The following is a 21,331-nucleotide window of genomic DNA, read 5'->3' on the forward strand; positions in this document are numbered from 1 at the left end:
AAGCAGATGGGAGCAAGAGTAATGTGAGCTGACGGACAAGGAACTCAAAATCTCCCCCAGTTTAACCAGGAAAACACACAATGCCTCCCACCCTCCCAACTCCTCCCCCCACCCCCAGGGCTGTGCTGCTGACACTGGGTTCTTATCTTCTTCCCACCAGGAAGAAATCCTGACCCCTGGTTTCACAATTGCTGGTTGCACAGTGCGCTGTCCTTCGTGGCTTGATCCAATTATCACTGATTAATTGAGCAAATTCCTCTGAAGAGGATTAATGTTTCTGGAACATAAGGAAGATCATCCTGGATCTACACGGAACCACAAACCAATTGTTTAAAAGAAAGAAAAGAGCCAGGCAGTTAGGCACCTGTTTTCGTCACAAGAGAAGGGCTCGTTTCTGTTTTTGGTTTTTTATTTTATTGTTGTATCTCAGAACTGAGATGTCTTGGAGACGCAGACTGACAGTAAAAAGCACTTGCTTTAAGTTCAGACAAACAGGTAATAAGAGCTCATGAGGTGATCGGAGGAGCTGAAGCAGTGGCCCAGTCAGAAAAGTGCTGCATTAGCAATGAGGACTGAAGTCTTGTGTGTTACCAAAAACACAAAAACTGATTCAGAAGTGTACACCTACACACAGAGACACACAGACGACACTGACAGAAAGACACACTCATAGACATACACACAGAGTCATGCACACAAACAGATACACAGACACAGACAGATAAACTCACACACACACACACACACACACACATACACACACACACACTTATCCAGGCACCAGCATGTGTGGCTCTGTATGAAGGTCTGACCCACCATCTGTCACAGCACTGCTCACCGTAGTTCAAGTAGGCCTCGGAGTGGCTCCAGCCATTGTTCTAAACAGAGCAAATGGTAGACCTTGGAGGTAACCCATCTGAGAGTAATTCTGCAGGAACACAGAACTTGTAAGTGATGGAAGCCACAGTGGGCTCTACCCCCACGTCAGAATATTGCAGACAGCCTAGTTCAGGCAGAAAGTTGCCACAGTGTTGACTGCCACAGCAAGTCCCCGTTAGGGCAGCATGGGGAAACTGAGTTCCCTCTTTTGTGTTCTTAGTCTGATTGAAGATGGATTCAGAGGAATAACAAGGAAGGCCAGCTGAAAATCTTAAAGTCGTATCCTTTGGTAAGCACCAACATGGCAGACAAGAAGGTGGAGAAAGAGTAAGGAAGACCAAAGTGTTCAGGAAAGTATGCTTGGGAAAGAAAGAAAAAGAAATGGGAAGTCATACTTTTCTAAGTTGGGACTCAGGAAAGCAGGCAAGCTCCACGGTGCTGTATGACAGAAGTTCTGTGCGTCACCATGTCAGGATAGGAAAAGTGCATCTCATTAAAGGGATAATTGTTCATCCCTCCTTTGAATGACAGTCTTCCTGAGGGATAGTCTTTTGTCAGGTGATTGACTGGCCCCAGTGGATTAACTCTTAAAGGAAGAGACAATGTATGTAATGTTCTAAGCTTTGAGAAGATCACAGTGCCATGTCTCCCAATGCCAATCTACCCAGGGCCAAGGGCAGATTCCATTAGACAGGGATTCATCCCCAGTGGTCTCTAAGGCTCCTGTAACAATGCCTGGTGGAACCATCACAGTAGGAGTGTGACAAGATTCCCGGACTATAAAATCACCAGTGTGCAATGCCTGGGCAAGTGGCAGGCATGAGGCCCCAGCACCAGAGTTGAAGCATACACTAAGGGCAGGAAAGCTATGAATATGAAACTTGTTGAGGTCTGGGGTCCAATCCCTTCTCCCAGGGTATCTACCTTGTAGCTCATGGACTGGGAAAAATCTTTCTGGAGTCCTAAGATTTAATGTCTGCTTTGTTGAGATTTGGTCTTGCCTGGGGCCTCTCCTACACCTACAGTGTCTGTCCTGGGCCTGACCCAATGTTGTATTTGGGAGCAATTGACTTTGCTTTGGTTTCCCAGGTTCACAGCTGGAGAATAATCCAGTGAATCACGCTTCAGTGCCTCCCATGTCTGACTTCCCCCTAGAGTCTGGTCTCTGGACATTTCAATTGACTCTGAAACAAGTTAAGATTAGAATGGATGTAGTTTATATGAGAAAAGAATGCAACAGAAGATACAGACACTACAGTTTGTGTTCCAAAGGTTCATGTCTCATAAGTTTAGTCTTCGGTCCACACTGTGGAGAGGTATGACATTCATCAGTTCACTAGGTCATGAGGACTCTGCATTCATGAATGAATCATTATCAAAAGGCTTGGTTCATTTAAAATGTGAATTAGGAGCTGTGAGATGGCCCAGAGAGCAAAAGGTTTCTCTTCCAAGATTACCTGAATCTGATTTTTATCTCTAGGACCCACAAAGAAGAAGGAGAAAACGAACTCCAAAAGATGTCCTCTGACTCCCACATGTTGAAGTGCATGAGTGCGCGCACACACATAAACACAAAATGAATGTGTATGTGCATGTATGAGGGCACATGTGTGCCACTACACACAAGTAGAGGTCAGAGGACAACTTGCAGAATCTCCTTCCACCATGAAGGTCCCAGGGATTGAACTCGAGCCATCTGCCTTGGCAGCAAGCTCCATAAACCTCTCAGCCATCTTGCTGGCCCTAGCTGCTTGTTTTGAAAGTAAAGTTTTAAAGGACCAGAGTCAAGTGAGTGAAGTTGGGATACCCAACTGCAAGGTCAGATGATGTTGTCAGTGGCTGTAGGACACAAGGACAGACAGAGCCCCATGCTGTAGCAGCCAGCCTTCCATTCAGAGACCTCAACTCAGGTGAAGGCTGGATTCTTGACTTGATCAAAGAAAGAATTGTAGGCTGAGTCCGTGTTAAGGAGAGATGTGCCTTATCAAAAGGAAGCATTTTAACATAGATTTGTGTGCAGTTACTAGAAAGAGGTGTCCAGAGAATAAAACAGGGAGAAAGCATGTGGGCTTCTCCAGAGAGAAGCACACTTCCCTACTTTCATAAGAGTTGCCTATGAGATTTGGGTGAGTTCTGAAGTCACAGCTCCAGTAGGTTGCTTAGGAATCTAAATTATGGTATGGCTCTTGAGGTGCAGGGCAGGATTGCAGCCAGTAATGTGAAATGAGGGGTCAGGAAGTTAGGGAGTTTTTCTTCACCAAGTTCCCAGAAACTATTGGGAGAAGAGCAAGGCCATGTTCAAGGGTGTGCTCTCACAGACCTTAAACATGTTTGCCATTTTCATCCTCCTTGAAAGTATCTCTATAGAAAAGGAGTGTTGTCTACATGTTGATCCCATCCCAGTGAGTCTTGTTCATTGTGCTAGGATTCCAACTCTCAGCTGGCCAGAGGCTCCCACTAGATGCCCCGGTGAGGGCCCCTTTCCCTTGGCACAGCCCCTGGGTTCTCTTCTCTTTCCACCCTACCATGCCGTCTTCCTTAGACTTCTGATATGATGCTCACTGTGAATTATCTTTGTTCATCTGGGTGTTTCTTCTAAGTTGCTTCACTAGGATTTCCTGACCATGTTTTTGAAGCTCTCTTTAATTCTGTGTCCAACTTCACTCATGTCTTTCTAATCTCAGTCTCACGATGCTCTAAAAAAATTAAATTAGGGTTGGGGATTTGGCTCAGTGGTAGAGCGCTTGCCTAGGAAGCGCAAGGTCCTGGGTTCGGTCCCCAGCCCCGAAAAAAAAATTAAATTAAAACACAAGGAAATCATGTAATTCATATATAATGGATTATTAAAATTAGCATCCAGTAAGCAGTTTTAATACTTAATAGATATTAAATGTTATCTGAAATATACAAGTCCTACTCACAGGTTAATATCACAATAAGACTCAAAGCAAGAAAGTAGTCTCCACAGGAAGGATGATACCTCATGGTTAAAAAAAAAAGTAGGGGTTGGGGATTTAGCTCAGTGGTAGAGTGCTTGCCTAGCAAGCGCAAGGCCCTGGGTTCAGTCCCCAGCTTCGAAAAAAAAAAAAAGAATGTAGTATTAAGGATCAACCAGCCCAGTAACAGCTCATTCTTGAGCCCCTTCCCTTCATGGTGTGACTTCACTGTTTAGTCTGGTCTGTCTTCTCATGGCCAGATCTCTGAGTGTGCAGAAATGCAAACTGAGACTCGTTTATTCTTGCTGCGTGTGTGCTAAGAGCATAGCCCCTCAGACAGATCTAAGTATCTTCCATACACTTGATGTCTTCTTAAAAGGTCAACTCTCCTGATGCCACGTAGGTTACCGAGTTTCCTTACTGAGTTCACTCCCCCTACCCTGAAGAGGTCGGTCTTACAGGCCATTCCCAGGAGACAGGTATAAGGAGAGATAAGGAACTTGTGATGTCCAAATGTCACTCCTAACACACGAGCTGGGCATCTAGGGTTTCTGAGATCTGAGGTTGAGAGCAGTAGAACATCTCCATTGTTTCTTCTGTATCTGTGCTAAAGCCCTTATATCCTTTTCATCCCCAGGTCTACTGCCAGAGCAGTCAACGACATAGCTGCCGTGACATGTGCTTCAGCGAAGCAGGTCACATCAACAACTTTTCCTTATACCTGTTGGGAGGCAGCCCATGCCATGGCACCTGAGCGAAGGTCAGGGGGTAACTTCCAGGAGTTGAATCCCTCCCTTAACCACGTGGGTCCCAGAGAACCAACTCAGGTCTACAGGTTTGTCAGCAAGTTTTGTCACCCACAGATACACATGGCTGATCCCCAACAACTTTTAAGGGATGTTTTAAAAGAAAGACAAGCCAAATCCCCATAGCAACTACATGAAGGGTTTGAAAACGAACCTTCAAGAGCTGTCATCTGTAAGAAGTGAAAAGAAGAAGAAACATTTCTTCCTAGTCTTGGTCCTGTCCCATGCATACCACCTGCCTTGTGCCCTGAACCTATGTTATCCAACCCAAATGCCCACTGCTTCCCTCGTGGGCTAGTGTGACCCAGTGTTACTGTCTCCCACAGGAAGCCATCCTGAGGGCCTTTCATCTTAGTATTAATGAGACCTATCCCACAGCAGACTTTGTGAACAGGACTCATCAGGATAACTGAGCATTCTCAGTGCCCTGGGAAATAAAGGTCCTCTGTTTTCCTCTAATCCAAATTCACCAGCCTAGGAGTATGTCAACTTTGGGTCTTCTGAAGAGCTGCTGATTTCTCATCCCCCAACACCCACTTCACATTAGAAATGCAAAAGCAAGAGGCCGAAAGTCTAGAGCAGAGGCATGCTAAGCAGGAGCCATGGGCTAAGTTCAACCCACTGCTTCATTTTGGAAATTAGATATGATTGAGTCACAGTTCTGGGTTTGTTCACCTGGTAGGGGGAGGAACTGGTTTTTTAGAGTTGCTTTTGTCTTGTGATTCAGAGTTGAGAAGAGATGGTTTAGAGTCCCACAGCCAAGATATTTACCATCTAATTCTTTATAGGAAAAGTTTATCCATCCTTGGTCTAAAGTATTGTCAGTCTTCTTCCTGGCATAAGACCAGCTTACTCTGAGACAAACAGACAGACAAACAGACAGACACACACAGACACAGACACAGACACACACACACACACACACACACACACACACACACACACTCCTCTTATGATAACGGGTGAAGCCCTTTCTCTCTAGGATATCACCCAGGTCTGTATTCTACCCCTTGCAAGCAGCTGTGGCCCGATATTGCTAAAGATTTCTTCTGTGACACACCCAATCTCCACAGCAGAAAAGCTGCCCTCTCAGCACCCTCTCATGACAGAAAGCCCTGTCTTCTGTGAGTGAGATCAGAGAAAGATGACAGCCCTGGAGGCTTAGAGGAAAGGATCCTATTATGCTCTGCTGGGAGCTAATTGTAGCCATTGAGCCTATGTCCTCCCCAGCCCTGAATAATGACACAGGGACTTATTATATTTATTATAAGCTTTGGGCACTGTAGCTGGACAGATTCTCAGCTATTCTAACCCGACAGTACAGCCTGGCCTATGTCCTGTCACAGAGCCCATTACCTGGCCTTTTTAGTTTCCTCCTGGCACTCGATTCTTCATCCATGTCCAGCTGGTGACCATGCCTCCAGTTCCCACCCGACGCTCTCTTTCAGCCGAGAAGTCTGCTTTGACTCCACACCCCGGCTATTGGCTGTTCACCTCTTTATTTGACCCATCAGAAGGGAATGGAGGTCAATGTTTACAAACCACTAAGGCAGGATAGGCTTCATAATAGTACCAAAGTTCTGCCTGTAATCAGATCTCTGCTGGCACGGAAATTAGCATTGAATAATACAAGGATCGTCTTTACATGGTGCATAAAAGCATCACTCGATCTGCGAATGCCACATTGAAACTCTGAGATGCAAAATTCTGCATAGAAGAGGAATAAGCATCCTCAAAACCTGCTGGAAAGTCCAATATGAGGAGCCCTGGCAACGCCAGGAGCAGGTGATCACCTAAATTTCAAAGACGGTGGTACAGACAGGCAATCCCAGCACTCAGGGGACATGGCTGTGTACATTCTCACTTCCTTATATGAACTGAACCTCATAGTAAATAAATAATAAACAAACAAACGAACAGTCCATAGCAGGAAGTGTCTTATTTGGAAAGAAAATTTCAGTTATGATTTTGTGGCCTTTCCTGGATCCATGGTCTAGAGTCTACTGTCAAACAGGTAGCTACTAGCCATATACAGTTCCTTAAGTTTAAAGTAATTAGAACGTTTTACATTAAGAAAGTCTCTGAGGCTGGAGAGGTGGCTTGGGAGTTAAGAGTACTTGTTCTTGCAGAAGACCTGGATTCAATTCCCAGCATCCACAGGGTGGTTCACCACTGTCCATAAATTCATATGACCCAGGATGCATATGACCCAAATATGCATTCAAGCAAAACACTCATATACATAAAATGACTCTTTTAAAAAAAAAAAAAGAAAGAAAGAAATTGGTCTCTTCGAGGCTCTTAGCAGCTCAGCAGGCCAGCAGGGCCATGTTGGAGCAGCCATGTCGCCATGGAGATCTCTGCAGGACAGTCTACCTACACAGCAAGTGTCCGCTCCCACCAAATGTTGGGTGTGAAAGTATATAACTCTTTGCCAAGAGAAGAAATCAGAATTGAAAAAGCAAAGCCTCTGGATCTAATTCCAGCTTATAGGAAGCATGGAGGAGAGGGGAGGGTGTTTCACAACACCATGGGGACCCACAGAGCCGATGGAGAATTGTGGAAAAACTTAACAAAACGGAAATGATGAGTATCTTATAAACAATACAGTTGAAAGGGAAAATTTGATAGTTCCAAAGATTTAATATATCCAACAATTACAATCCATAGCCCTTACTGAGAGCCAGTTCAAATAAACTGTAAAATAAAGTTACAAATTCTAAAACAACTCTGCAAGTTTGCATTCTCAGTAGATAAGTGTTATTAGAAAACACTGGCTGGGGGCTGAAGAGACTGCCACAGCTAAAAATACTAGTTGCCCTTGCAGGGCGCCAGAATTGATTCCCAGCACCCATATGATGGTTTATAACCATCAATAGTTCCAGTTCCAGGGGAGCCAACGTTCCCTTTGACCTCTGCAGGCACCAAGCATGCATGTGATGCACACACATAGATGAAGGCAAAACATTTACACATAAAATAAAATGAATAAATCCAATAAATTTTTAAAATAAATGCTTGGGGGGTAAATGAAGGGAGTGGACACTGGATAGAGCCTCGAGGAATATTTTTCAAGAAACAACTCATGTTTAATTTGAAAGTCAGAATGACCTAGAGGAAAGATACTCTCCTGACACATTTGAAAAGGCCAAAACCCAGAGCTCTATTTCTAAGAAAGGGGAGGAAAGGGAGGCAAAGAAGAAAGAGTTTTTCTTTTGAATAAAACTGGTTACTAAAATCAGAAAGCAAGAAGGAAGCACCAGGTGACTTTTCAGACCCACCCTGTGCATCGTGACTGGCAGAATGTCCTGTTCCTACTGCCAACCTCAGCTGGGAGAGAAGAAGTAGACTGTAACAGCAGACCTACTGGATTCAAAAGAAGGAAATATTTTAAATATTGCTCATCTATTCAATTCCAAGGTCAATGATCCCACAGAAATAGACAGGAAGAACATAACCTCCATCCTGTTACTTCACCACTCAGCTGTAGGTAAGACTTTCTGGTTTGCTTTTGAAAGAGGTCATGGTCTCCTCAGGTCACACTGCATGAATGAAGGCATTCATTTGCCAAAGTTCCAACTACATTGACTCTGATAAAATGGATGTCTTTACAGTTCCTAACTAACAGAGTTTCTGTTTCTTCCTGGTTTCTTCTGGTTCAAAATTCTGAACTTCTTGAAGGTCACAGATGGTCCTTGATAGAGTACATCTGCCATTGCTAGATCGGCAGCTACCAAAGTAAAGTTCATTCTCTTTCTGACTCGTGATTGAAGCAAGAACCACAGACAATATGACAATGCACTTTCTCACATTCAGAGGAAGACCATGTCGTCCCCTCTTTCCAACAAGCTGAGACAGAGGTACAGTGTTCAATCTCTACCCATCAAAAGAATTGATGCTTTATCTGAGTTCAAGTCCAAAAGTTCAGAGTGTCCGAGGACACTACAAAGGCCAGCAGATTAGCAAAATGCTCCACTTTGCCATGTGGACCTGTGAAACACGTTGTCTACATTGAAGGAGTACAGCAAGAACAGGTTAATGGCACCACTGTCCACCTGAGCATTCATCCCAGCAAGGGGTGTTGGTATTACCAGGCTAAAGCTAGACAAAGACCACAGAAAAAATCCTGGAAAGGAAGACAATTCTAGACGAGTAGGACAGGAGAAGGGCAAATACAAAGAAGAAACTACTGAGAAAATGAAGGAGTAGAGGAATCTCATATATGTTGCAGTAAGATTAAAAAAGGGCACGACCAGTTCCCACTCATCACCACTCTACGATGTGCTCCTGGTACTCTCGGACCCGAGCGATCGCTCCCTAGCATTAACTAACCTTAATTTATCTCAGCAGTGGCTGGCTTTAGTGAGGCACAATGCCACGTTAGCCTAGCTATCTTCTGGCCCCAGAGATCTCTCTGCTCCCGTTGCTACTTACCCTGGCCAGCTGGGAACTCTCTGGTTCCAGCCACCTACCCAGTAAAATCAAGACTCAACAAATTGTAACCCAATAATCAGATTTACATGTTAAATACTCAATCCACAATACATCCACAGAATAAATTCACCGCCAATTAATAAAGATAGAAACCGCCCACCTAGACAAGATAAAATTTACCTAGACCACCTGGATCAGAATCATCTTCCTCTGACATCTCCACTTTGATTCCTCTTCCTCCTAGACTTTTCCCCACCTACCCTTCCTTCTCATCCAATGGTAGGCTACACCTTATCCTGGACCTGCCTTGCTGCATAATGACATCATCCTACACATATATTAATTGAGAGAGAGAGAGAGAGAGAGAGAGAGAGAGAGAGAGAGAGAGAGAGAGAGATTGCGAGTATGATGGTTAATATTGGCCATCACTTTGGCAGGATCTAGAATCATATAGAAGACAAACCCCTTGGCATATCTGTGAGGAAGTTTCTAGGTTGAGTTAAAGGAGATAGGAAGACCAACCCTAAATCTCATGAACTAAGGTTCTGAACTGCATACAGGGAGAAAGAAAGTTGAGCACCAGCACCTCACTCTGCTTTCTAGTCAGAGATGCAATGAGAACAGCTGCTCAGGGTTCTCCCGCCATGGTGGAATGACTGTGTCCCCTCAAACAGTAAGCCAAAATAAGCCCTTCCTCGTTCAAGTTGTTTTGCTCAGACATTTTGTTACAGCAAATGGAAAGGTGACCAAAACAGAGAACTCTCTCCCTATTCTGAGAGAAACTCTTAGTCAGGTAACACCCATGCAAAGAGCACCTGTGAGTCAAACTAGCCTTTCACACAGAGAGTCCTACTGAATCTGCTAAGCACTGTGTGGAGTAGGTTTCTGCCTCTATGTTTTATGAGCATCAGAGTTGTTGCAAGCGTGATTCGCTAAAGCCGACATCTCCCTGACTCCCAAACGTTTTTGCTTTACATGGTCCTTAACCAGAATAAAAGTAAAATGTATAAATAGATTATGCCATGTGTTACCCAGCTTTCCATCCTTGTGACAAATAATTGATATACTCAACTTTTGAAAGGGAAAATGTTTATTTTAGCCCCTAGCTCTGGAAGGCTCTGTCTGTGATAGACTGGCCTTGTTTTTAGGGCCCGCAGTCAGACTGAGCACCATGGTGGGAACAAGGGATGGTACAAATCTGGCCCTTTCAGGGCCATGAAACAAACAAACAAATAAAAAAATGGAGAAAGGGCAAGGGTTCCACTGCGCCCTTCCTTCAATGACCTAAAGGCCTCACAATCCAGCTAGGCCTCACCTCTGAAAAGTTCACCCACCATCAAGGCATGGAGCTTTTAAGCCATGGGAATGAGGGACGTGTGCATGACACTTGATGGTTTTAGAACCCAGGCAGCTGAGAAACATGAAGTGGGAACCAGCCTAGGGGTCGGGCCCTGACAGCCTTTATACCAGAGCATGTCTGGACCAGCCTTCCAGATGTTTTGATTTTAACTCATCTTAATTGCCAACATTTAAAAGTCACATAAATAGCAAGATTGGGAGCGTTATTGACAAGTGAGGATCTCTGGCACTGTGGGCGCTTCCCTCCCACGTGGTATCAATAAGCGAAACTGAGCCACAGTAGAGAGGTTCATCCCACATGCAGCGGCCAGCCTACCCCTGCCGAGCTTCTGTTTCAGAGTTCCACAGCTTTGGGGCTTGCACCCCTCCTTGCCTCCAAGGCATCCAACCTAGAGAAACCAATATGAAAACCTTTCAACTCCATAAATACGCAACAGCATGTCAAAAACTAAATGGAACACTGTGCCTTCATCCTTTCCTCAAAAGTCTCTTCTTGGGGATGACCCAGGCATTGTGAGGGTTTGGAGAGCAGCCGAGGGTGCTCAGCTAAAATAGTTTTGTCTTTGGTTACTACCGGAATAAACCTGTGAATAGACAGCTGTTCAGTGCCAGCCAAAATTCTCAGCCTTGGGTGGGATGGCAAAAGCTTAGGTTCGCAGAGGAGAAGCACGCTGGAGAGATTAAGACCTGATGCCAAGTTTTCTTTCTTTATTGCCATGGCAGCAAGAAGAGAAACGTTAAGAAAGGAAAGCTTTGAGCAGACCTTCTGTGAGGCACAGGGAGTGCCTGCCCTTTTGAACACAATTTACAGGAAAATCACGACTGCAGAAAACCCCTGGAATTAAGGCAGCCGGAAAAGAAGAAAGATCATGCACTGTCTTTATATTTCAAGTGGGGCTTCCGGGAGTTGGGGTTCTATGACACTGGGGACATTATTAATAAGCAGACATCTGGATTGACTTGAACTTAAATTTAAGTGCCCTCCTGGCTCAATCAATCATAATTAGGGTACATTTTCCTACAACCACACTGTCCCTGTGTCCTTAGCTTGCCTTCATTACTTCTGCCACTATTAACTCATCCTGCTGTCTACAAAAACAGATCTTACTACAAAGATGCTTAATAAGCAACAATATATGGAACTGGTCCTGATTTCAGCCCTTCTACTTATAGAAATGGGCCCTCGGCGTGTTCTTGTTCTCCTAACTGGACTCACATCCTCACCCCACTTGGTTCTAGCTTTGGGAGGTTTGCTGAATTGCTGTGTTGTTCTGCGCTGTACTGTTTGTGTGTGGTGTTTGGGCGGAGGGAGGTGGTTGATACAGGGTCTCACTTTGTAGCTCTGGTTGGCCTGAAACTTGCTATGTAGACCAGGCTGGCCTCAAACTCTTAAGCATCTGTGGGTGAGGTAGGGTTTCTCTCCTCCATCCAATGCTTTAAGCATAGCACCCCAAGATAACAGATTTACCAACACAACTTGAGTTGAGTTATAATTAAAACTTGAGCCATTGTGTTGCTCTCTATTGACTCCAATTTTTTCAGTATGGAATTTGCCAAGGTTTGCCCGGTTTTTCAATGGTATTTAGGAGAAACACATAAAATCTGGTGGCGTAAGCCAGACTCAGCCACGGCTATGGCCAAGTCTAACTTGGATTCTCAAATGTACTCAGGAAAGCAAGGATAAATATAAAAGCGAAGGCCAGCCAAACGCATCTACACAGAGAAACGCAGTCAGCCACACGGAGCCACCAGGAGTGGGCAACAGAGACAGCAGCCCGTAAATACCGTGCCAACACCATGTGTACCTCAGTAATTCTCACCCCACCTCCGAGGGGAGAGCTGGTCCAGAGCCCTGGGCTGTGGTGGCTGAGCCAAAGGGGTGTGAGCCAAGGGGTTGCTGCGCAGAGTCCCCACCCACGAACAGGAGTTAATCATTCCCAGGCCCCTGTGCCCGAAGTAAGATGCTTGTCACTTCCCGTGGCTTACGTGAATAATTAAAAAAAGAAAGAAAAAAACAAACAGGACAGATAACTATACTAAGGTAAAAGATAATCCTGAGGCATAACTATTCTCTGGGAAGCTGAGCATCCTGATCAGAAAAAAGAAAGAAAGAAAAAAAGAAAGAAGAAGAAGAAAAAGAAAAAAAAGAAGAAAAAAAAAAAGGAAAAGAAAAAAAAAAGAAAAAGAAAATGTGATTCCAGGGACACACTGACATTTTATTTCTAAGAGATTAGGCTGTGACGGGGCTTCAAGTCATGTAGAACTGTTCCCATTCCCCAGGGCCTCCACTATATTTATACGCAGGATCCCATATTATTTTTCCTGGTGTTATGGTAACAAGAACTTTAGTGTTTACAGAACTATCAAGTTCTGACAGGCTGAGCTGGGGACTTTGCACCCCTGGCTTGCATTAAAACGGAGTAAGGGACTAGGGAGGGAGCTCAGCGGTCTGAACAGCCAGTGCGTGAGTCAGGAAGAGGAGGGAAGCCAGCAAACGCAGTAAGCGACAAGGCCACTTTGCCAGAGGAATTCACCCGCAGCATCCTTTAGGTTAAGAGATTCATCAAATATACAGAGCCTAGCAAGTTATAGTGAACCCAAAAGAATATAACCAAATTACAATCACAACTTCATAGTCCATGTGGAGTGTGTGTGTGTGTGTGTATGTGTGTGTGTGTGCGCGCGTGTGTACGTACGTGGGACTCAGAGGTCAACCTCATATGTCCTTCATCAAGTACAATCCACCATCTTTATTGAAGCAGGGCGTTCTCACTGGAGCCTGGGCTCTCACTGGGGCCTCAGCCCAGGTTCGGCTAGCTGGCCACAGTGCCCTGGAAATCCCTCTGTGCCGAACTCTCTGGTACTGTGGTTCCAGGGAGGACGAGTCGCCACGCGTGGCTTTTTAAAGGGGGGGTTTGGGGATCATCCGGTGCTCAGTCGGAAAACACTCCACTGACTGAGCTATCCCCAGACCTCCATGTGCATTTTAAAACTGTGCTGGATACGGTATATTAGCGTGCGTTGTAATGCTTCTTGCTTCTCTAGTGGCAGAGAAGGAAATTAAAATGCTGGGAAGAAAGGGCCAGAGAAACCTTCCCTATGCCCACCACACAGTATATTCCACACCTCCAGAACCTGGGCGAGGACTCCGCTGCTCGCTGTATCCTCGGCCTCTGCAATTAATGTGAAGCTGGGAGTGGAAATGTCCCAGAAACACCTCGCAGACATGATTATTCTGAGAGCTTGCCACTTAGTCTGTGAAAATAGCTACATGTAAGCAGATCCTTCAGGCCAAGGCTCTTCTACCGGGAGGCTGGGTTCCACATCCCAAACACTGCTTTAGGGAAGTCTGAGATCCAGCTGGAGCAGGAAGTAAAAACCACAGGCTCAGCCGCTGGTGCCGTGAACTACCACATTTCAGTTCCAGATCCGCCTAAGAAAACACCAACCAAGAACGAAACACAGCAGGGAGCTCACGTTGCCCTTCCTTCCTGCTTCCTCTGTTCCTTCCTCTTTCCTTCTTTTCTTCTAAGCTTTCCGACTTCCTACTCTTTTCTTCCCTTCTCTCTCTTCCTTCCTCACTCCTCCTCTATCTCTCCCTCTTCCTGCCTTTCATCCCTGTTTTTTCTCCCTCCCTCCTGCCTCCCTCTTTCCTCCCATTCTCCTTCCTTCTGTCCATTCTTCTTCTGCCTTCCCTTTCTAACTTCCTTCCCTCATCTTTGGTTCTTCTCTCTTCTTTCTTCCTACTCGGGCTCACAAAGGCAAGGTCACATATTCCTTAATAGAAGGTCACGTAGAACTTTACAACGGCATCGGCATCTTTTCTTTGTTTAATTTGAGCACCTTTAAGAGTGAAGGTATGCGTGCTGTCCTGGGCTTGATGTGAACATTCCAGCAACAAAGACTCGTGAAACAGGATAAGTGCAGGACAAGGAACAGGATCTGCTTGCAATTCTTAGAGTGACAGGATCATGGCTTAGGATGACAGGGGAGGGTCTCAGGGCAACAGGGGCAGGTGTCAGGGTGACAGGGGCAGGTCTCAGGGCGACAAGATCGTGTCTCGGGGTGACAGGGGCAGATCTCAGACTGACAGGGGCAGATTTCAGAGTAACAGGGGCAGATCTCAGGATGATAAGATCAGGTCTCAGGCTGACAGTGCAGTCCTGGGTGACAGGGGCAGGTCTCTGGGTGACAGGGCAATCTCAGGGTGACAGGGATAGATCTTAGGGTGACAGAGGCAGACCTAAGGGTGACAGGGGCAGGTCTCAGGGTGAGAGGGGGAGTCACAGGGTGACAAGGGCAGATCTCACGGTGACAGGACTGGTCTCAGCTCTATATAATCCCTATCTCCTGAGCAACTGCACCACTGTTTGCTGCAGCTGGGGCTAACAGTGACTTTGCTTTTCTCACCTCAATGACTATTTTTCTGTTGTTCTTATTTTAAGAGATTTCATACATGTGTCCTATGTATTTTGGTCCTATTTGCCACCCATACCTCCTCCTACCCATTCCCAACTTCATGTTCTGGGGCTGTTTTCTGTTGTGTAGGACAAAACACTGTAACCAAAAGTAACTTAAGAAAGGAAGAGTTTATTGTGACATACAGTTTCGGGGGCATTAGAGTCCAGCAAGCAAACAGGAACCAAGAGAATGGAGGTTCTCAAGGTTAAGAGCAGGCAAACCTTGCCTCCAGTGACACACTTCCTCCAGCATGACTGCACCTCCTAAACCTGCCCCCAACGGCCACCCAACAGGAGCAAACCTGCCCGAGCCTCTGGGGACATCTCTCATTCAAACCACCACACTCTTCAAGAGCTGACTTGCTCTTCAGGAACCTTTCTCTGGGATCCTGACACACAAAGCACTTCCCGTGGCGGTCTTTTCAGAAATCAGGAGCTGAAGGCTTTCACTTAGGGCTGAGCCTCTGTGTGCACTTTCCCTTCTGTTGTGAGAATTGCCTTGGTTATAAAAAAAAAAAAAAAGAGAGAACATGAAGTTGGGAAGGAGTAGGAGGAGGTATGGGTGGCAAATAGGACCAAAATACATATGTCACATGTATGAAATCTCTTAAAACAAGAAAAATTATATATATATATATATATATTATATATGTTAATATAAAACACATATAATGTTTAAGCTTGATACCCTACTTTAAACTAATTCCACCTGTTTACCTCTTGCTACTTTAGCTCCCAACAGAACCAGAACCTTCTTCCACTGAAAAAAAATTTAGCCTAGGATATATATTTGCATAAAGTAAATTGTCTCTCACAAACAAATGCTGCTCGGACACGTCACTCCTCCACCAGCTCTAGTTACTTGATAATAATGTGCTCCACTGAGCTCTGGAATCTTTCAAAAATTTGATTAGGGTCTAGGGGCGGTTTTCATTTGTTTCATTTGGGTTTTTGTTTTTATTTTTGTTTTTGAAACAGGGTCTCATAAAACTTGGGCTGTCCTCAAACTGTGAATCCCAGGATGGCCTTGAACTCCTGATCCTGCTTCCTCCACCTCCTTAGCACTGGGTCTACAGACATGTGCCTGTGCTTGTGTGATGCTGGGGATGAAACGAGGGGTTCTGTGCAGTTGGCAAGCACTATGCCATCAGCTCTGACGCCCAAGCCAGTGTACATATTTGAAACAGGTTCTCACTATGTAGCCCTGGCTGGCTTGGGACTTTCTCTGTAGATCAGGCTAACCTGAGATCAGAGATCCACCTGCCTCTGTCTCCCAATTGCTGGGATCAAAAGTGTAAACCACCACGCCAGGCCAAGACATTAATTCTTGTGCATGTAATTTACTAAGAAGTCATATATGAAGAATCTAACACAGGATAAACGAAGCTGGAGAGAAAAACAAGGCAAATGGAAGTACAATTTCATACACAGGCCTTCCCTTGTTCCTATTACAAAAACAAAAAAACAAAAACAAACAACAAAACAAACAAACAAAGCCCCCCCAAAAAAAACCCATCCAGATCATATCTCAGGGTTTACTTCAGATGACAGCAAAGAAGCTGAGCTTTCGAGCAATCTGCCCAGCCCAGCCCACACCAGCCGATTCAAGCTCTCTGGCAGCTTTGACCGCCTATGTTTAAGGACAGAACAATTTTCCCAGCCTTAGCAGGTATCTCAGGGTGTCTACAGTACAGGCTGTTACGAGCAGAAGAAGACCTCAGAGCCTTGGCCAGGGATGCAAAGAGCTGGAAAAAAAACAGCAGGGGCAGCTAAGCTGAGCACAGACAGTCTACTAGAGGTCTCAGCTGCTCCCCTCCCCCCTCCCATCCATCCATGACACAGTAAGGTCGCTTGGTTCCGCCATACCTTCTTCAAGATGGTGGCTGATTGCAAGTTTCAGGGGGTAGTCTTTCATGTTTGTATGTGTCTGTATGTGTGCATGCATGTGCGTGTATGTATGTGAGTATGTGAGTGAGTGTGTGTATGTATATATGTGCATGTGTGTACACAAATGTGCGTGCATGTGTGTGTGTGTGCCAGTGCATGTGTGTGCATGCATGTGCAATCTGTAATCATGAGCAGACTAAATTCCCCCTCCCATAAGCCATTTCTGTCAGGCCTCTCACCCAGTACCCAGTGACGAGAACACTAGCACTATGGTGAATAATAGCACAACGTTGCTATGGGTGGTTAATAGATCCAGGGTTCCAGTTCTACTTAGGTTCTATAACATGAAAATCAATCTGTCCAGATGGAGAGAGAGGCAGGTCAAAGCACAGAGAGCCTATCAGCATAGGTTGATAGCTGTTAAAATAATTATTTAAACCATAGCATTGTTCAAATTTCCAAATTGCTGTGCATTCCATTGCCTAGATGGAGGCTCTACTCTTTTCATGTGTCTCAGTCATTTTCCATCTGGTTATTACCACCAGGTCCTCTTTCTTCACCAGCCTGCACCATAAGATTGCGAGTTGCTTAGCGACTGATCCACCCACAGAAATGTCTATGGAGGAGATAACCCCAGGTCTTAGGACTGTCCACCATCCAGGTGAGGTGAGTGTAGTGAGCTCCAGTGTTCACGCCTCAGCCTCAGAGCCAACCCTTCCTCGCAGCATTTCCACTTCGTCTTATGGAAATCCATGTCCAGATCGAAGAAGGTGTGTGACCTGTCCTTTCTTCAAAGAAACGTTTGCTTCCGGGTACATGAGCAGACGCTAGTCCAAGGTAGTGTAATGATGCAACATTCTTTGTTCAGATGTGAGAGGAAATGTATAAATGACATAACAAAGATAACCAGTAGATATTGCCAATCTATTGACTAGTAGGGACAGAGGAGACCAGTGGACTGAGGTCTGTTGGGAGGCTTTAAGCTGATGTGATACAGCTGGAGTGGGGACCTCCTCTTCACAAAGAATAGAACAGTCAGTAAATTTATGTGCACAAGAAGCCCAGAGTGCAGAAAGCTACCGAACGTGCCCCAAAAGCATGGCTCAGGGTGCCCTTTCAGGTCACATGATGCGCAATGTCCTCAGCATGCCGAGGGGGAGGCTGCAATGTGTAGCCCCAAGTTTGCTCTACAACTGAGCAACTGAATGCAAAATTATATTTTCCACAAGGAGGCTCATCACTATGTGCAAGCAATCCTCACAACACTGAGTCAGCGGGTAGCCGTGGAGCAGCAAGCAAAGAAGAAAGATGGGGAGTGGTTGGACAGAAAAAGGGATGTAGCAGAACAATCGGGGGCTCAAGAGAGGGTAATGGGGGCAGATATGATCAAAGCACATTTTAATACATATATATATATGTATTAAATATAATGTTTATATATATATACATACATATAAATATTTTTAAATGAAGGACTGACTGAGTAGAGCTCATGTGCTTCATAAAAACATTTCCAAACACATTAAAACATATTTCAAAGATGTCCAGAATCTGGGCCATCAGGAAGGAATCTTCAGATCAGAAATGATGGCATTCTATTAAGTGAGTAATAATTTTATATATTTATATTTTTCAATAATTGAAGTATCATGAAATGCTAAATCTTCCTTGATTCTGTAGAAAATAGTGTGATCTCGTTGTAGAAGAGGGCAGTGTAATCCAGGGCATTTAATTCAGAATGAAGACCATCAAGAGACTGGGGAGCTCGCTCAATGAGCATTTGCTATGCAGGTGTGAGAATGGGAATTCCAGTCCTCAGCATCCACATAAAAGCCAGGACTAATACTGCATGTCTGTAACCAGGGGACTAGAGGGCAGAGACAAGCAGCCCAGGAGCTCAGGGGTCAGCTAGTTCAGCAGAAATAGCAAGCTCCAGAGTCAGGGAGAGACTCTTTCTCAAAACATATGGTAGAGAAGTAATTAAGGAAGACACCCCAATGTTAACTATGCAGGTGTGCACATATATTACTTACACACACAGACACACAGACACACAGACACACACACACACACACACACACACACACACACGCACACACACTACTAAAAGCCTGACATGACAGCAGCACTTGGGAGAAAAAGAAGGATCAGAAATTGAGGGTCATCTTCAGCTACAGAGGAAGTTTGATTCTTGAATCCAGGCTGGGGTACATAAAAGCACATCTCAAAAGAAAAAAGAGGGAGGAGAGGAGAGAGGGAGAGAAGGAGGAAAGGAGGGAGGGAAGGAGAAAGAATACAAAATATACCCAAAGTAAAATACAGATGTTTGTAATAACAAGTGTTTAAAGGAAACAAGTGACAAATTTAGGAGCAGGAGATATTTTTACACAAAGGTTTTTGTGCCTGAATCTCAACCATGGCAAAATGTAGTCAGAGACTGGCAGGCCCCTGAAAGCTTGTAGGTCAGCTAGTCTGACCTAGGCTGTGCAGTTACAGGCCTCTCTCTCTCTCTCTCTCTCTCTCTCTCTCTCTCTCTCTCTCTCTCTCTCTCTCACACACACACACACACACACACACACACACACACACACAATGAGGAGCACTTACCTAGCAAGTGCACAGCTCTGGGTTCTGGAGGGAAGGGGATTCTAGAACACTCTAGAAGAGCTGTATATCTTCCCAGCCCCAAGTCAACTTCATTCACCACGACTGACCTGATATGGCCTGTGGTAGGAATCAGCTCACCTTATAATCATAAACCTCTTTTGCTGATCAAGTGTGGATGTTTGGTCTCTTTACATTTAACCAGTACGTTCTTGAAGAGAAAACACATTCCAGAGGTCTGTATACAGAGAACCAATTCAATTGTACATTTTTTAAACCGTACTTTCCACATGCCTATTTCTGAGCTCTGAGGAAATCAAAAACAAACCTTGAACATAAGATACAAAGAAGAGGAATCCAGATCCCACTTTATGCTATAAAACCCACTGCTTTGCCACAAACATCACCAGACACTTTCTGTGACTTGTGCCATCCTGCGGCCAGACTCTATCACAGACTGGGAAAGTTGCTGTGAGCTTTCGTGTTTGCTGGTTGAGTAATTCCTTTTCACATCGGCTCTAGTTTTTTTTTTTTCTTTCTATCCAAATAAGAACATTACATCAAATCACTGAGAGTCAGATGGCCTGATTCCAAAACGGGATATCTCTGTGCAATTCCAATGTCCCTGTGACCAGCATTCCCCGCACTCCTTGGCATATCTTGCTTATTGATTCCATCTACAATAAGTCAGGTTTTGACCTCACTCCTGTGGAGAATGTGAAGGAGACAAAAGAAGAATCAGAGTAGGGAGAGAGGTCAGGCTAGACAGTCAAAGCCAAAGAAGGTTGTAGGAGGCAGAGAGAAGGACATCAGGAAAGGGAATGCCAGGCTCAAATGGAACCACGCTGAACAGCACATGGCTGCCATGCCCACATCTGTGTGTTCCAAGTGACTGTTAAACAATAATTTGAACAGTATTACTACTACTATAACCATTATTGTTATTATTATTATTATTGCTGTTGTTGTTATCACTATCATTATCATTATTAATTACAGAACTTGAGCATGTGGTTTTCTCCAATCTCACATCTTGCTCATAAATTGCCAAGCAGCCATTAACTGCTCATAGAGACCCAGCATCTCATATACATTGTTGATTCATTGTTCTGTGTGACAGTGGGCTCCCTAGGAGGCAAAGATTCTACAAAAGAACACTTAGAAAGAAAGCCAAGACCAGCAGCCTGAAAGCCAGTAAGAATAAAAATGGTTGCCTAACAAGGGAACAGAACAACGAAAGCTCTTGGAACCAACGGGGAAACCAACGGAGAAAATGAGTAGCCGGGACATTTGAATTGTTGAGGGAAAGGATGTCTCAGATCCAGGCTAGGGGGAGGAGCAGAAGATTAAGCACTAAGCTCAGAATGAATCATAGAGGGAAAAGATGGATTACTGAGCTCGGAGGAGTGAGTCAGGAAACCCTGCACAAAGCTGCCTCAAAGGATCCTCCCTGCAAGTCCGAAACAATAGAAACTTACCCTTTGCAGAAAGGCCGGGCTGGCATAGCAAACTCTACACATAAAGAAGAAAGAAAAGATTATTCAAATTGCAGGGAAGTATTAAATAGAAGAACCCAGCATTTCTATGATACCTGATGCTGGGGAAGACTGGTCCCTATACACACTGGCATCCATGAGGGTCCTACAGGAGGCTGTTCACAGAAGCTACGTGACAATGGAATGTATGATGAGGAAATGGCTGCAGAGCAACAGAGAAAACTAAATCAATTTACTCAATGAAATACAAAGCTAGAGCAAATGAGTATTCCTGTCATTTAAGTACAGGGCAGCACCAACAAAATCCCTGACCCACGACATATAGGTTGAACTTTAGGAACTGGAGAGACGGGCTTAGCACTTAGAGCTCTTGTTGCTCTCTGGGTAGATGTGGGTTAAGTTCCCAGCACACATTTATAGAGTGGCTCACAACCTCCTGTACTCCAGCTCCAGGGAATCTGGAGTACTTC

The 21,331-nt window shown here is 44.8% G+C and overlaps 1 pseudogene; it reads left to right on the forward strand.

Moving 5' to 3' along the window:
- Window positions 1–1,180: 1,180 nt before the first annotated feature.
- Window positions 1,181–8,830, forward strand: LOC116895894 (annotated as a pseudogene).
- The last annotated feature ends 12,501 nt before the right edge of the window (window positions 8,831–21,331 follow it).

Source organism: Rattus rattus, chromosome 3 (assembly GCF_011064425.1).
Source record: "Rattus rattus isolate New Zealand chromosome 3, Rrattus_CSIRO_v1, whole genome shotgun sequence".
In the NCBI taxonomy this organism is placed as follows: Eukaryota; Metazoa; Chordata; class Mammalia; order Rodentia; family Muridae; genus Rattus; species Rattus rattus.